Here is a 14,856-nt window from a genome sequence, read left to right as displayed (position 1 = left end):
ACACAATCATGTACATAGAGAACATCACAATATCAGTCATTGCACATCAATCACTATTAAGAGTCTATCTATCAAATAGAATAAAACCATAACCTATCTTCACCGAAGAACCGAAGTCAAGCAAGCTACTTTTCCAAAGCTTTTTCTTTCCTCAATGCCTCCAAACGTTTACAATGTATTAAACATGCATAATTCATAAGTAAGTGAGTCCATAGACACTCATCGATATTACCTTAAAAACATGAAATCCTAACTTGAATGTTAAATTACTATAATATTCGTAACTTAGGTTGTGACTTATTCGATGAGTTATAACTTTTTTGATAAGTTGTGATTTTTTCGATAAGTTGTGACTTTTTTCAAAGGCTTGTGATTTTTCGACGAGTTGTGACTTTTCCAATGAGTTCTGACTTTTTCAATAGGCTGTGACTTTTCCAAAGAGTTGTGACTTTTTTAATAAGTTATGACTTTTCCAAAGTGTCGTGACTTCTCGAAAAAGTCATGATTTTTCAGATATGACACAAAAACTATTTGTTCATACTACACTTTGTTGACGATAAATAGAGGGACTTCCTCTCATTTTCTAACCACAATTTTCAAACGTTTACAATGTATTAAACATGCATAATTCATAAGTAAGTGAGTCCATAGACACTCATCGATATTACCTTAAAAACATGAAATCTTAACTTGAATGTTAAATTACTATAATATCCGTAACTTAGGTTGTGACTTATTCGATGAGTTATAACTTTTTTGATAAGTTGTGATTTTTTCGATAAGTTGTGACTTTTTTCAAAGGCTTGTGATTTTTCGACGAGTTGTGACTTTTCCAATGAGTTCTGACTTTTTCAATAGGCTGTGACTTTTCCAAAGAGTTGTGACTTTTTTAATAAGTTATGACTTTTCCAAAGTGTCGTGACTTCTCGAAAAAGTCATGATTTTTCAGATATGACACAAAAACTATTTGTTCATACTACACTTTGTTGACGATAAATAGAGGGACTTCCTCTCATTTTCTAACCACAATTTTTTCTAATCTTCTACTCTTCTTCTTCTTGCATTTTAATTTTTTTTGTGTAATTTATTGTCGTTGAGTGAGTTTGAAGTTTAGCGGAATATGAGGTACCACTGTTCTGATGAAGTAAGTCTTTCTATCCTAATAGGGTATATTTCATAACCTCGAGTACTTGAGGAAAATAATATAATTTTGATGATATGATAAAAAAAATTCTGCTTAGTATATACATTAGTATGTAATGTTCTAATATATGACGTTAACATGATGTAGTCTAAATTTATTTATTTTTGTTAAGAAATTCTCATGTGATGTAGATATATGCTTCTTAATATCTTTTCCAGATTTAGAGAATTGTCACGATTTGTTTTTGATGCTCAAGACAAAATAATGACTTTATTTATCAGTGCTAATTATGTTATTTAGACTCTCAGAAAGTTTGTTTCAAAATAGTTATTACTATATAAACATTGCCCTTTTGTTTTACTTATTTACTATTTCTTAATATTTTAGTATTTTAGATGAAGAAAAGTTCATTTAACTTGTAATAACGTCAATTGAAGTTTGGATTAGTTTAATTTTTATTATTTATTTAATATCTAATTTTATGAGATAAATATTCTCATTAATCCAAATATTTATTTATATTTGGGTAGGTATTTGTATTTAAATTAAAGTATTATATATGTCACAAATGTATTATCAAGTTAACGAGATATTCTAATTTCAAAATGTATTATTTTAAAATGTTCCGAGTTCTTTTTTTTAAAAAAAAAAAAACTCCCAACAAATGTGAAAATATGTGAATATATAAAATGTAGTTGTTATGTTCACATGTTCATAGGACATCTAAAGAATTTAACGTAGAATACACATGCAAAGCACATCTGATTAGATGACAACAAAAATACAAAATAACTATTGTCTATAAGGTAATATTAGTGAGATAAGACTAATTAAATGATTGAACCTCATCAAATTGAAATAAATATATACATAATTGCATTTAACTAATAAAAATTTTCATTGACCATCTTCATAGGTTTGCGTAAATAAGATATATATATATATATATATTTATATATATTTATATATATATATATGACGATCCACATTGAACATTGACAAAAGAATCTGCAACATTATTTTTTCTAAGCTTATTATTCAAATGTTCGCTTAAATAAGCAATACTATTTACTATAACATATATTTTTGAAATTGGTAATCACGTGCAACGCACGTGTCAGAAAACTAGTATTACTATATGTCTAGCTTAGACCCAAAAGCTCACTCAAATCTATAATCACTTTCCTAAAGTTCAAGCCTAAGGATAAGTCTCAATTTCTCCAATTATCATAGCTTTGATGGTGTTCAAATTATATCATACACTTAATATTTAATTACCTATCTCAATATATCAAAATATATATAATACCCTTCATAATCACTATAACCATATTCATCCTCACTTTCTTATCCAAAATTTTCAACTAGCAGCACATACATCGACGCCTATAACCATTCAACCTAAACAAACTTTAATACAATTAATATTACTAGAAAGATTGGAGGATGATTTCACCTGATGCTGTCGCCCTTCTTCGATATTTCTCTACAACCGTGCAACTCTTTTCTTTAATTTTCTTCCTTTCTACACATCATTTATTACCCTAATTGTATACCTTAAAATTATAAAATTGGGGAAAAGGACTCATTATTAATTTTAATGTTATCTTCTTTAGCCATCAATTAAATTAATTATTAAAATTACCCCACTAAATTCATAAATGTTGTTATGAATAGTCCAAAATACCCATTTAGAATCTATCAGAATGTGTTTTATGAAATAAAAAGTTTTAGCACTCAAAACCACCAAATGGGTCATTACATATTTTCTCTATAAATAGCAATGTTTTTTACAGACAAGAATAATATATATAGAAAGATGGGTCATATCATATATATATGTGTAATGCGATACAAACTATACAAAATAGGTCCAAAATTAAAGTGCTGAAGAGACAAAATAACTCAAGATAGAGATAATGATAGTATATGTTCACTCAATAATAATATTGTGATCGTCATTTTTGAGAAATCTTTTCACAATATTCACGCATGGTTGCAAAACGGTATTCCTCCATGCTTCGTCAACAACTTCATTTCTATCTCCTTTGAAAACGTCAGTAGCAATAATATGATGCACCAACCACATTGTCTCATTTATTAACCGTTGAATCTTGTCAAGTTGGTGACAAATTAATAAACGAGTATTATGCTTGTATTTGCAATTGACGATTGAAGAATCGTCTTCTTTGATTCATCATCTTCGTCTATATTGGTTTCTTCTTTTAAATATCTGTCCATTTCAGGGACACCAATGAACTTTCGGATTCCTTTGGTGTAATAAACATCTGGAATGAAAATCTGCCGTACCTCATCCACTAGCCCTGCATGCAACATATATTTAAGAAGAGTTTTATTTAGTAGAACATACATTTGATAACCAAAAATATTATTAAGAAAAGTTTTTAGCTAGATGCATGATTATATCTTGATTGATATATAAAACAATTACAAAAATTACCTGCATTGACCATTGCATCAACCCTCATGTCAACTCTACGGTTCAAGACTGATTTCTGTACATCAGTCCAAATAACGCAACTATCATACTTATATTTGAACATGAACAGAGGGTCTTCCACAAGTTTTTCAATATACAAATTTGACCTTCCAACAATAATTGGAACACGTTGAGTCTTCAAAATTTTTTCTACGTAGACAATAGCTTGCAAACAAAAATCTTCAGTTGTGAAGTCGGAATATGGCTCAATTTCATGACCTAAGAAAATATGATCAAATTAACTTTCTCAGAATTGGAATAAATATTTTTTTAATATTAAAGTATATTTCCACTAGAATCTACAATTACTACTATTAAATTATCTAGGTAGTCATTTGATATAAATATTGTTGGAAATAAATATATATACCTAAAAAATAGTGTCATATACCTTGATTCTCAGTGTGTGTGATCTTGTTTGTAACAATTTCAAGTCCCTTACATACTTGCATTTTGTCCGATTTGATTATTTCTTCTCGAAAATGGGTGAAAGGTCAACAGAGAGACGTGATTTTCCCATTTATGTTGCTCCCATTATGAACACCATTTTCTTCTTTTTGAACTTGTTATTGTTGATAAAAGTATTAATTTTAGCTACACATAAAATAAAATCAAAATAATAATTAGTTTACAATAGTAAATAATCTCATGAAAACCACTCATGAATACAGTCAGACACTAAAGAATCTTGTAAATATAAAGTCAATAAGTAGAAACCTTGCTTGACATGGAATATACTATGTAAAAAAAGATATATTTTTCTTGATGGTGGCTATGAAAGATATTGCATTCAGCTTTTATAGTAAAATCTGTTTCTGGACTTGTTAATTGACATACAATATTCAAACTTACAGATATCTTTTAGGATAAGAATGACTTTTGAAAAATTTATAGATATATCAATTTGAATTTTGGTAATTATTATTAAATATATTTTAGGATAAAGTTATTAGATGCACATTGTTAGGAGATTACATACAACTGGGCTTTTATAGTAAAAATGTGATTATGAACTTATTAATTGGTATACCAAATTATATATATAATTAATATCTTTTTGGATGAGAATAGTTCTTGAAAAAATATACAGATACGACACCTTGAATTTTGGTGATTAGACTTAAATAATTTTAGGATGACGTTTCTTGATGTACATTTTTATTGTCACGATCTAGACCATCATGATTGATACCCACACTAAATCTCAGGTGGGAGAACCGCTGCTACAATCTGAAATAAGAAACTAATCTAAAAGCTAAGGCATTTAAGTTACGGAAGCAAGTTAAATACTAAGGAAAGAAATAAAGTTTCCATAAACTCCAACAAAAGTCTAACAATAAATAAACTAACATTGCGGAAGATACGCCTTGAACTTGTAAGTCAATGTACCAAAACATCTAACAAGATTTATATGTCTAACAAGAAGGGATACAACCCCAAACTAATGAGTGAATACTAACTAGAACAAGTCTAAGTCCGAAATATGGACATAGAAGGAAAGAGAACTCATGGCAGCCCGGAAAAACTAGCTAACCCTAGAATTTGAAGTGACTATCACTGATCTTCTAAACGAGGTTCATCAATAGACACTTGAAGATACCCTGCACTCAACAAAGAAAGAGCAAGTGCAATGTCAGTACACAACCACAAAGTACTGGTACGATTACACGACTATCCCACTAAGTGCAACATATATAAGCCATTACAACAATATATTCAAATGTATATATCGAACATATATAATATTATCAACATATACAAACATGGTGTAGTTTCACATTTCTCAAGATGCATAATTATATAAAATCATTGGTTCTCTCATTGAACCCAAACTCAAACTGTTAGCATACCGGAACGTGGTACCCGATCCAATATTTATGCCGGAATGTGGAAACCGATACCAAAGTTATGCCGGAATGTGGCAACCGATCCAAGTTAGTTATGTCGGAACGTGGCAACCGATTCAAGTTAGTTATGCCAGAACGTGGCAACCAATCCATTCAACAAGCCACAATCACAATCACCTGTATATTCTCATAATCATACAAACAAGTCATGATTCATGGCATGCAATTCGTGTATCATCATTTATGATTAACATGTTCAATAATGCAACATTCACATACATACATGTATCATAATGAAGCAAGAACAAACATACATCACACAATCATAGAATCACTACCATCATCTACCTCGAAACAAGCTTGAAACCCTAAGAAGGTTGATCCTTCCCTATCCGGATTCGTTGCGCTTGTTCTTGGTCTACAAACAATCAATATAATACGAAAATCAATAAACAATCACTATTTACCCAGATTACTAACAATTCTAATGTCACGCCCCGAGCTACCCCCAAGACGCAGACACGGGACCTAGGACCACAAGTGATCCCAAGTTAACCCTGCTGGCATGATCATGAGCATACTAAAGAAAATAAACTGATGCAGAAGCTAATTCATAAATAAATTTGAAAAGATGGGGAATACCCATATACTATAACTGAATATATCAAATCTGAGAGTTTAATACAAAAGAAATATCAAACTCAAAACACTAAGCTGAATCTAACTATGTCTGAAATAAGCCTCTAAATTGACTAGAAATGTTGGGACATGCCCCAACTAGATCTAGCAAAACTGAAACTAAAGGACTAAATTACTGAAAAGAACTCATGACTATTGTCCTCGGAGAATGAGGAATCACCACTGATGCTGGTGGACTGAAGATCGAGAACTGATCTACGGGTGATCTGGATACTGAGAACCTGAACCTACATCACGAGAAGATGTAGCGCACGTATGCGTCAGTACTTGAAAGGTACTGAGCAGGCAGGATAGAGTAAAGCTGAAAGAGCATATAACTGAACAAAGCAATAAAGCAATGAAATAATCTAAACATGATATAGATACTGAATACTGAGCTAACTGAATGCAATGACCAATTTATAACATGCTGACTAAATAATGAATGAACTGTAAATGTGGTCAATGCAATAGAGTCTGACTGAACTGTGGGAGCTACTAATAACCGACATAAAACCACATGAGCTAAATGTGGAGTCCGATATATACGCCCCATCGAGAGGACCCAATATATCCTGCTAGAGGTATAAAGTCATGCTGGCGTGATCACTAAACTGACGTTGCCCACAGAGGGGACTTACACCTACGTGGCTCGTAGTTCTGGGACTATATGGGTACGCTGAAACCCTAGTCCAACTCGGTATTATGCTACTCCCAATAGATTAAGTGGTTGACACATTATGACTGAGTTTTTGTAAATACTGGATAGCTCGAAACTGAACATGCAAACTGAGAATGCAACAATTAATCTGACAATGATGCATTCATAAACTGAGGCATGTAAAACTGAATACTGAAATATCTGACCTAGCATGTGTAATTTAAGAACTAAAGAAATACATAGCTAGGGTTCTGAAATTTATGCGATAAACTGAGCAATAACATGATAATCTGATTTGCAACATTTAAATAACTAACTCATGATGATTTGTTCAAATTCTAGAAACCCTAGGTCTGTTCATAATCATGGAATCAAGAATCTAAGGAATCCACTAGTGAAATCCCACATACCTGGTGACGAATTCCACGGAGAAATCTTTCGATTTCGGGGCTGGAACTGAAGAAACCTCGTTGTGTTCTTGAACTAGGGTTCTTGACTTCTTTCTCTTTCTTAGCGTTCTAATTCTTCTAAGTTTGATTAATGATTTGACTTAGGTAAGTTCTAGTTATGTTTCTAGGTTTAAACTGATTAAAATATCATGATTTAGGGTCTAAACGACGTATCTTAGGGGTTAAACGAAATAGGAAAAGACCAAAAGACCCTTGAATTAGCTGCTGACGGACCTGATTGACGGTCCGTCAATCAATCGACGGTCCGTCGATTGGGTCCGTAGGTCGAGTCTGCCCGACAGGGCTTCACTAAAAAGGCATAACTTTTTACTCGGAGGTCGGAATTTAGTAAACTTGGTGGAGTTGGAAAGATAATTCAATTATCTATCTAACCATTGGTCATAGGACACATAATTAATTTTGTACTAAAAGTTATGACCATCTGAAGTTGACCCATCAGAATTTTCAGCTAACAGGCTGCTAACCTTCGATCTACGGTCAGACCTACGGACCGTGGATCGAACGATGGTCCATGCTGGTCAACCATAGTTCGTGTCAGAGGCTGGGTAAAGGAGGTCTTGATCCACGGACACAGACCACGGATCATGGTCTGATCAATGGACCGTGGGTCTGTCCGTGGGTCGAGACTTATCCAATTTTTTTCTGAGCTGGCTGGGAGGGGTTGCAGTGGCGAACCACGGACCGTGGTTTGATCTACGGTCCGTGGATGGTGACCGTAAGTTGAACCTGCAACTTCTCAAAATCTGCATTTTTGGTCCGTTTTGGATACGGGGTGTTACATTATCTCCCCCTTGGGACCATTCGTCCTCGAATGAAGACTAAACTAGCTGAAATAGAGGGAGAGGGCTGCAATCCCTACCACTGAACACTGGGAACTGAATTTCTGACTGAACTGAGTTCCAAGGACATGCAAATACGCTGAAAATGCAAGTACAAACTGAAGGAACATGATTCTTAAGACTGAATTTTTCGCATGAATGATTGAAAAACTGAAGAGGAACTATTACCTCAAGCTGGAATGGAATCGGAAGGAAAGAGGTGAGGATACTTGGACTTCATGGCTGCTTCTGCTTCCCAAGTAGCTCCCTCTACGGACTGACTCCTCCACAAAACCTTGACTTAAGCGACTTCTTTATTTCTCAACCTTCTAACCTGACGATCGAGAATCTCAACTGGTACATCCTCATATGAAAGGCTATCTTTCACGGCCACACTCTATAATGGTATTATGGATGCTGGATCACCCACACACTTCTTCAAAAGAGAAATGTGAAAGACTGGATGCACTGCTGCTAAATCTGTTGGCAACTCTAACTCATAAGCCACTTTACCAATCCTTTTCAAGATCCGGTTAGGGCCTACATATCTGGGGCTGAGCTTCCCTTTCTTGCCAAATCTCATCACCCCTTTCATAGGTGACACTTTTAGGAAAACCCAATCATCAACTTGGAACTCTAGTTCCCTTCTTCTCACATCTGCATAAGACTTCTGGCGACTCTGAGCAGTCTTAAGTCTATCTCTAATGAGTTGCACTTTCTCCATAGCATCAAGGACCGAATCTGGTCCTATCAAGGCTGCTTCACCTATTTCAAACCAACCAACTAGAGATCTACATCTATGCCCATATAATGCCTCATAAGGGGCCATCTGAATGCTGGAATGGTAACTATTGTTGTAGGCAAACTCTATTAGAGGAAGGTGATCATCCCAACTACCCTTGAAGTCGATCACACAAGCTCTCAACATGTCCTCTAAGGTCTGAGTGGTACGCTCTGCCTGACCATCCGTCTGCGGATGAAATGTTGTGCTAAGATTAACCTGAGTACCAAGACCTTTCTGAAATGACTTCCAGAAATGAGATGTAAACTGAGGACCTCTATCTGAGATGATAGACAAGGGAACTCCATGCAACCTCACAATCTCATTAATGTAAAGCTTGGCGTAATCCTCCGCCGAATCTGTAGTCTTGACCGCCAAAAAAAGAGAAGACTTAGTAACCCTATCAACAATCACCCAAATGGAGTCATGTTGTTTGCGAGTACGAGGTAAACCTGTGATGAAGTCCATGTTGATCACTTCCCACTTCCAAGTAGGAATGTCAATCTCTTGAGTCATACCTCCTGGTTTCTGATGTTCTACCTTTACTTGCTGGCAATTGGGGCACTTAGCCACAAAATCTGCTATATCTCTTTTCATACCATTCCACCAATAGACTTCCCGCAGATCGTGGTACATCTTAGTGGCGCCTGGATGAATAGAATATCTGGAATTATGGGATTCTGCAAGAATATGTTGTCTCAATTCACCCACATCAGGAACACACAATCTACCTTGATAGCGAAGTACACCATCTCCCCCTTGGGAGAAAACCTCCACTCTCTGATTGTGGACTGCACCCTTAAGTTCAAGCAAGATTGGATCACTATCTTGCATTTCCTTAACCTCTACTACCAAAGAAGAATCTGCCCCATTCTGAACCTTTACACCACCATCTGATATGCTCATAAGACGAACTCCTAGGCGAGCAAGTCTGTGAACATCCTTTGCTAGCTCTCTCTTTTCTTCCTCAACATGTGATACACTACCCATGGATAATCTGCTAAGAGCATCTGCTACTACATTGGCCTTACCAGGATGGTAATGCACGCTCATATCATAATCTTTGAGAAACTCAAGCCATCTTCTCTGACGAAGATTCAACTCTTTCTAGGTGAACACATACTGAAGGCTCTTATGGTCTGTGAACACATCTACATGAACACCATACAAGTAATGTGTCCAAATCTTAAGTGCAAACACCACTGCTGCTAGCTCGAGGTCATGAGTTGGATAATTCTTCTCATGTACCTTAAGCTGTCTAGAAGAATAAGCTATAACCTTACCTCGCTGCATCAACACACAACCTAGGCCGACTCTGGATACATCACAATAGATCACATAACCATCTGAACCCTCTGGTAGAGTCAAGATAGGAGCTGTAGTCAACCTAGTTTTCAGTTCTGCAAAGCTTTTCTCACAATCATCTGACCATTGGAACTTAACCTTTTTCTGAGTTAACTTAGTCAATGGTGAGGCTATGGATGAAAATCCTTCCACAAACCGTCTGTAATAGCCTGCTAGACCCAAGAAACTTCTGATATTTGTAGCGGAGGTAGGTCTGGGCCATTGTTTCACTGCTTCTATCTTTTGGGAATCTACTTGAATTCCTTTACTAGATACAATATGCCCAAGGAAGGCAACTGATTGTAACCAAAACTCACACTTGTTAAACTTTGCAAATAACTGGTGATCATTGAAAGTTTGCAGAACAACTCTCAAATGACTTGCATGTTCATCCTCATTCCTAGAGTAAATGAGGATATCATCAATAAAGACGATAACGAACAAGTCCCAGTACTGCTTGAACACTCTGTTCATCAAATCCATGAAAGCTGCAGGAGCATTGGTTAGTCCAAATGACATAACTACAAATTCGTAATGACCATACCGAGTTCTGAAGGTTGTCTTTGGAATGTCACTATATCTGACCCTAAGCTGATGATAACCTGATCTGAGGTCTATCTTTGAGAAATGACTAGCACCCTGAAGCTGGTCAAACAAGTCATCAATCCTGGGGATAGGATACTTATTCTTGATTGTGACTTTGTTCAACTGCCTATAGTCAATACACATTCTGAGAGAACCATCTTTCTTCTTCACGAACAACACTGGTGCACCCCATGGCGAATTACTAGGTCTGATGAAGCCCTTATCTAGAAGGTCTTTCAACAGCTCTTTCAATTCCTTAAGCTCAGCTGGAGCCATTCTGTAAGGAGGGATAGAGATAGGCTGGGTATCTGGAAGGAGATCAATTCCAAAGTCTATTTCCCTTTCGGGAGGAACTCCAGGAAGATCTTCTGGGAACACTTCTGGAAACTCACTGACTACAGGAACTAACTCAAGAGTTGTGGATTCGGAACTAGAATCCTTAACCCGAACTAGATGATAGAGATAACCCTTAGAGATCATCTTTCTGGCCTTAAGGTAAGAAATGAATCGACCCATAGGCGCTAAGCTACTACCCTTCCATTCTAGGATTGGTTCGTCTGGAAACTGATAACAAACAATCCTAGTTCTACAATCGACTGAGGCATAACATGAATGTAACCAATCCATGCCTAGAATGACATCGAAGTCTAGCATTTCTAACTCTACAAGATCTGTTGAGGTGACTTTCTGAGAGACTGTGACAGGGCAATTTCTGTATACCCGTCTTGTTATAACTGGGTCACCGACTGGAGTAGAGACTGAGAAGGGTTCTGAAAGAGTTTCTGGACTAACACTGAATTGGACTGCTATGTAAGGAGTTACAAAAGACAAAGTAGCCCCTGGATCTAACAATGCATAAACATCAAGATCAAAGACTCGTAACGTACCAGTGACTACATCAAGATAATCTTCCTGATCTTGACGAGCCTGAAGAGCATAAAGCCTGTTTTGGCGCTGTCCGCCACCAGTACCAGAAGAGTTACCCTCCTGAGTCGGGCGACCATCTAGTGCTGCTGAAGTTGTAAACTGAGCTCTACCATTATTTCCTCCTTGACCTTGTCTTGAAGGACAATCCTTCAATCTATGACCAGACTGGCCACACCCAAAGCATCCTTCCTTACCTGCAAGGCACTCACCCAGATGGTTCCTACTACATTTCGGGCAAGTTGGGTAGGTTTTGGTGCCTGAAACACTACCTTGAGACTTAGAGCCTGACACCCTACCTTTCTGATCATTACGGAACCTGGGGGATGGAACACTAGCTGATGAAGGGGCTGGAGTCGAAGACTTCTGCTGAAAATGCGAGCGGTTTCCACCACCCAATTTCTGTTGGGAATACTCATAGTTACCTGTTCTTGCTTTCTTAGTCTCCTTAGCCTATTCCCTAAGTTTATCACCCTCAACCTGCTGAACATGAGTCATGAGCCTAGAGATGTTCATGTCTCCCAACAACATAGCATTCCTGCACTCTGTTTTCAGTAAGTCTGACACTCCATAGAGAAACTTATTCATCTGAGCCCTGGAATCAGCAACCATGTGAGGAGCATACCTGGAGAGTTGGTTAAACTTGAGCCCACACTCTTGGACAGTCATGTTACCCTGCCTTAAGTTCATAAATTCCTAGGCCCTTGCTTCTCTCAACTCTATGGGGAAAAACCTGTCTAGAAAGGTTTCGCTGAAACATTCCCAAGTAATAGGAGCAACATATGTACCCCTGTTCTCCTTCCATTGAGTATACCAGATATGAGCTACATCCTTAAGTTGGTAAGATGCTAACTCAACCTGATCATTCCTAGTGACCTGCATCACCTCAAAGATCTTCTTGATCTCATCCAAGAAATTCTGGGGATATTCACCAGTCTGCGATCCTAAGGACTCTGGAGGATTCATCCTAACAAAGTCACGGACCCTTGTTGCTGCTGATCCACCATTTACATTCACAGGAGCTTGAACCCGCTGATTGTTCTGGTTAGCGACACTCTGAGCCAACATCTGAATGGCATTCCTGAATTCAGCATTTGAGACTTCCTGATCTGGAACTGGAGGAGCTGCGTTTGCGTTCCTGGCATTCACATTCCTGACATAAGCTCTACGAGGAGGCATGATCACTGAAACGTAGAACGTCGAGTTAGAATGGAATTAGATCATACCTTACGCACGATAAGAGTAACAAGAAAATGAAGATATTTCCTAAAGACACTTTGTAACCTCCCTCTCATTAGATGTGGTGCGCACTACACACCCATGAAAAGGACTCTACCTAGTGCGGCTTTTCAGACATCCTAGGACACTTAAACTTAATGCTCTGATACCAAGTTTGTCATGCCCCGAGCTACCCCCAAAGACGCGGACACGGGACCTAGGACCACAAGTGATCCCAAGCTAACCCTGCTGGCATGATCATGAGCATACTAAAGAAAATAAACTGATACGGAAGCTAATTCATAAATAAATTTGAAAAGATGGGGAATACCCATATACTATAACTGAATATATCAAATCTGAGAGTTTAATACAAAAGAAATATCAAACTCAAAACACTAGGCTGAATCTAACTATGTCTGAAATAAGCCTCTAAACTGACTAGAAATGTTGGGACATGCCCCAACTAGATCTAGCAAAACTGAAACTAAAGGACTAAAATACTGAAAAGAACTCATGACTATTGTCCTCGGAGAATGAGGACTTACCACTGATGCTGCTGGACTGAAGATCGAGAACCGATCTAAGGGTGATCTGGATACTGAGAACCTGAACCTACATCATGAGAAGATGTAGCGCATGTATGCGTCAGTACTTGAAAGGTACTGAACAGGCAGGATAGAGTAAAGCTGAAAGAGCATATAACTGAACAAAGTAATAAAGCAATGAAATAATCTGAACATGATATAGATACCGAATACTGAGCTAACTGAATGCAATGACCAATTTATAACATGCTGACTGAATACTGAATGAACTGTAAATGTGGTCAATGCAATAGAGTCTGACTGAACTGTGGGAGCTACTAATAACTGACATAAAACCACATGAGCTAAATGTGGAGTGCGATGTATATGCCCCATCGAGAGGTCCCAATATACCCTGCCAGAGGTATAGAGGCATGCTGGCGTGATCACTAAACTGACGTTGCCCACAGAGGGGACTTGAATTCGAAGCGACGATCACCGATCTTTTAAATGAGGTCTGTCAATATCTGCTTGAAGATGCCCAATGCTTAACAAAGAAAGAGCAAATGCAGTATCAGTACATAACCACAGTGTACTGGTAGGATCACGTGACTATCCCCCTAAGTGCAACATATATGAGCCATTACAACAATATAATCACATGCATATATCGAACATATACAATATTATCAACATTTACAAATAAGGTGTAGTTTCGCATTTCTCAGGATGCACAATTATATCAAATCATTAGTTCTCTCATGGAACCCAAACTCAAATTGTTAGAATACCAGAACGTGGTACCCGATCCAATAATTATGCCAAAATGTGGACACCGATACCAAAGTTATGCCGGAACATGGCAATCGATCCAAGTTAGTTATGCCAGAACGTGGCAACCAATCCATTCCACAAGCCACAATCACAATCATAGGTATATTCTCATAATCATACAAACAAGTCATGATTCATGGCATTTGTCATTCATCTATCCTCATTTATGATTAATGTGATCAATAATGCAACATTCACATACATACGTGTATAATAATGAAGCAAGAACAAACATACACCACACATTCATAGAATCACTACCATCACCTACCTCGAAACAAACTTGAAACCCTAAGAAACTTGATCCTTTCCTTTCCGGATTTGTTGCGCTTGTTCTTGGTCTACAAACAATCAGAGAATCAATAAACAATCACTATTTACCTGGATTACTAACAATTCTAACAACCCTAGATCATACCCATGATCCCAAGTATTCAAAATAGGGTTGTATCCACCATAAATTCTAGATCAAATCTCTTCCCCAACGAAAATTACCCATTAGATTACGTTCTACGGATCGAAAAA

This window comes from Solanum verrucosum, unplaced genomic scaffold (assembly GCF_900185275.1).
Source record: "Solanum verrucosum unplaced genomic scaffold, falcon-dt-bn FXZP01000066.1, whole genome shotgun sequence".
NCBI lineage: Eukaryota > Viridiplantae > Streptophyta > Magnoliopsida > Solanales > Solanaceae > Solanum > Solanum verrucosum.
Note: the sequence above shows the minus strand (reverse complement) of the source record.